The sequence below is a fragment of the Arachis stenosperma genome, chromosome 2, assembly GCF_014773155.1.
Source record: "Arachis stenosperma cultivar V10309 chromosome 2, arast.V10309.gnm1.PFL2, whole genome shotgun sequence".
In the NCBI taxonomy this organism is placed as follows: Eukaryota; Viridiplantae; Streptophyta; class Magnoliopsida; order Fabales; family Fabaceae; genus Arachis; species Arachis stenosperma.
In genome coordinates this window covers 67,661,218-67,665,363 of record NC_080378.1, presented here as the reverse complement: position 1 = coordinate 67,665,363, position 4,146 = coordinate 67,661,218, and the positions used below count along the sequence as shown (strand labels likewise).

General features: G+C 43.9%; 1 non-coding gene across 1 annotated transcript; it reads right to left on the bottom strand.

Moving 5' to 3' along the window:
* Positions 1-364: 364 nt before the first annotated feature.
* On the bottom strand, positions 365-472 carry LOC130965127 (small nucleolar RNA R71). Its single transcript, XR_009081180.1, has one exon. It is a non-coding gene; the product is annotated as a small nucleolar RNA R71 (small nucleolar RNA).
* Positions 473-4,146: the final 3,674 nt, after the last annotated feature.

The window sequence follows — 4,146 nt, the reverse complement described above, 5'->3', positions numbered from 1 at the left end:
GGGTTGAGACTCAACCCGCACCCTACCCGCTCCGCAGGCCAACCCGCTCCGTGCCCAACCCTACCCGCAGCGGATCGGGTTGGCAACCCTACCCGACCGGGTTGGGTCGGGTTGGGTACCCGCGGATAGGGTCCATGCTGCCAGGCCTAATCCTCATCAGTTTTTGGCTGAATTCTTGCAAATCTGTGACACTGTCAAGACTAATGGGGTTGACCCTGAGGTCTACAGACTTATGCCATTCCCTTTTGCTGTAAGAGACAGAGCTAGGATGTGGTTGGACTTACAACCTAAAGACAGCCTGAACTCTTGGGAAAAGCTAGTCAATGCCTTCTTGGCAAAGTTCTTTCCACCTCAAAAATTGAGTAAGCTTAGAGTAGAAGTCCAAACCTTCAGACAGAAGGAAGGAGAATCCCTCTATGAAGCTTGGGAAAGATACAAACAATTGATCAGAAAATGTCCTTCTGACATGCTTTCTGAATGGAGCATCATAGGTATTTTCTATGATGGTCTCTCTGAACTGTCCAAGATGTCTTTGGATAGCTCTGCTGAAGGATCTCTTCATCTGAAGAAGACGCCTACAGAAGCTCAAGAACTAATTGAAATGGTTGTAAATAACCAATTCATGTACACTTCTGAAAGGAATCCTGTGAACAATGGGACAAATCAGAAGAAAGGAGTTCTTGAGATTGATACTCTGAATGCCATACTGGCTCAGAATAAAATATTGACTCAGAAAGTCAATTTGATTTCTCAAAGTCTGTCTGGAATGCAAAATGCACCAAGCAGTACTAAGGATGCTTCATCTGAAGAAGAAGCTTATGATCCTGAGAACCCTTCAATGGAAGAGGTGAATTACATGGGAGAACCCTATGGAAACACCTATAATTCTTCATGGAGAAATCATCCAAATCTCTCATGGAAGGATCAACAGAGACCTCAACAAGGTTTCAATAACAATAATGGTGGAAGAAACAGGTTTAGCAATGGCAAGTGATGAGCGGATAATTTGTACGCTTTTTGGCATTGTTTTTAGTATGTTTTTAGTATATTTGGTTTAGTTTTTAGTATATTTTATTAGTTTTTAGTTAAAATTCACTTTTCTGGACTTTACTATGAGTTTGTGTGTTTTTCTGTGATTTCAGGTATTTTCTGGCTGAAATTGAGGGACCTGAGCAAAAATCTGATTCAGAGACTGAAAAGGACTGCAGATGCTGTTGGATTCTGACCTCCCTGCACTCGAAGTGGATTTTCTGGAGCTACAGAAGCCCAATTGGCGCGCTCTCAATGGCGTTGGAAAGTAGACATCCTGGGCTTTCCAGCAATATATGATAGTCCATACTTTGCCCAAGATTTGATGGCCCAAACCGGCGTTTAAAGTCACCCTCAGAAATTCCAGCGTTAAACGCCGGAACTGGCACCTAAATGGGAGTTAAACGCCCAAACTGGCATAAAAGCTGGCGTTTAACTCCAAGAAGAGTCTCTACACGAAATTGCTTCATTGCTCAGCCCAAGCACACACCAAGTGGGCCCGGAAGTGGATTTTTATGTCATTTACTCATCTCTGTACACCCTAGGCTACTAGTTTTCTATAAGTAGGACCTTTTACTATTGTATTGATATATCTGGGTAGCTATCTTTGGACATCTAGTTCTTAGATCATTGGGAGGCTGGCCTCATGGCCATGCCTAGACCTTGTTCTTATGTATTTTCAACGGTGGAGTTTCTACACACCATAGATTAAGGTGTGGAGCTCTGCTGTACCTCGAGTATTAATGCAATTACTATTGTTCTTCTATTCAATTCAGCTTGTTCTTATTCTAAGATATTCATTCGCACTCAAGAACTTGATGAATGTGATGATTATGTGATGCTCATCATCATTCTCACTCATGAACAAAGTGACTGACAACCACTCTTGTTCTACAAGCAAACGAGGCTCTAATGTTTATCTCTTGGATTCCTGATACACGATGCATGGTTGATCGCCTGACAACCGAGTGCTCGCCTGACAAACGAGCCAGCCATTCCGTGAGATCAGAGTCTTCGTGGTATAGGCAAGAACTGATGGCGGCATTCAAGAGAATCCGGAAGGTCTAACCTTGTCTGTGGTATTCTGAGTAGGATTCAATGATTGAATGACTGTGACGTGCTTCAAACTCCTAGCAGGCGGGGCGTTAGTGACAGACGCAAAAGAATCACTGGATTCTATTCCGGCCTGACTGAGAACTGACAGATGGATAGCCGTGCCGTGACAGGGTGCGTTGAACATTTCCACTGAGAGGATGGGAGGTAGCCACTGACAACGGTGAAACCCTTGCATAAGCTTGCCATGGAAAGGAGTAAGAAGGATTGGATGAAGACAGTAGGAAAGCAGAGAGACGGAAGGGAAGGCATCTTCATACGCTTATCTGAAGTTCCTACCAATGAATTACATAAGTATCTCTATCTTTACCTTTATGTTTTATTCGTATATCACTATACCCATTTGAGTCTGCCTGACTAAGATTTACAAGGTGACCATAGCTTGCTTCATACCAACAATCTCCGTGGGATCGACCCTTACTCGCGTAAGGTTTATTACTTGGACGACCCAGTGCACTTGCTGGTTAGTTGTGCGAAGTTGTAGTGATCACAATTTCGCACACCAGCAAGCCTTTTCCATCATCTTCTCAGCAACAGACAGAGAGTTCTAAGCAGAACCACTCTGACTTAGCAACCATGGTCTCTGATCTTATCAAAACCACTCAAAGTTTCATGACTGAAACAAGGTCCTCCATTAGAAACTTGGAGGCGCAAGTGGGACAGCTGAGTAAGAAAGTTACTGAACTCCCTCCTAGTACTCTCCCAAGCAATACAGAAGAGAATCCAAAAGGAGAGTGCAAGGCCATCAACATGGCCGAATTTGGAGAGGAGGAAGAGGCAGTGAACGCCACTGAGGAAGACCTCAATGGACGTCCACTGGCCCCCAATGAGTTCCCTAATGAGGAACCATGGGAATCTGAGGCTCACACTGAGACCATAGAGAGTCCATTGGATTTACTTCTGCCATTCATGAGCTCTGATGAGTATTCTTCCTCTGAAGAGGATGAGTATGTCACTGAAGAGCAAGTTGCTAAATACCTTGGAGCAATCATGAAGCTAAATGACAAGTTATTTGGTAATGAGACTTGGGAGAACGAACCTCCTTTGCTCATCAAAGAACTGGATGACTTGTCTAGGCAGAGATTACCTCAAAAGAGACAGGACCCTGGGAAGTTCTGAATACCTTGTACCATAGGCACCATGACCTTCAAGAAGGCTCTGTGTGACTTAGGGTCAAGTGTAAACCTCATGCCTCTCTCTGTAATGGAGAAGCTAGGGATCTTTGAGGTACAAGCTGCAAGAATTTCACTGGAGATGGCAGACAATTCAAGAAAACAAGCTTATGGACTTGTAGAGGATGTTCTGGTGAAGATTGAAGACCATTACATTCCTGCTGATTTCATAGTCCTAGAGATTGGGAAGTGCATGGATGAATCCATCATCCTTGGCAGACCCTTCCTAGCCACAGCAAAGGCTGTGATTGATGTTGATAGAGGTGAATTGATCATTCAAGTGAATGAAGAATCCTTTGTGTTTAAGGCTCAAGGATATCCCTCTGTCACCATGGAGAGGAAGCATGAAGAGCTTCTCTCAAAACAGAGCCAAACAGAGCCCCCACAGTCAAACTCTAAGTTTGGTGTTGGGAGGCCACAACCAAATTCTAAGTTTGGTGTTGAACCCCCACATTCAAACTCTAAGTTTGGTGTTGGGAGGTTTCAACATTGCTCTGAGCATCTGTGAGGCTCCATGAGAGCCCTCTGTCAAGCTACTAACATTAAAGAAGCGCTTGTTGGGAGGCAACCTAATGTTATATTTAATCTATTTTTCTTTTGTTATTTTATGTTTTCTGTAGGTTGATGATCATGAGAAGTCACAAAATCAATTGAAAAAGCAAAAACAGAATGAAAAACAGGAAGTAAAACAGCACACCCTGGAGGAAGATCCTGCTGGCGTTTAAACGCCAGTAATGGTAGCAATTGGGCGTTTAACGCCCAGTCTGGCACCATTCTGGGCGTTTAACGCCAGAAAGGGCCACCAGACTGGCGTTAAACGCCAGGAAAGGGC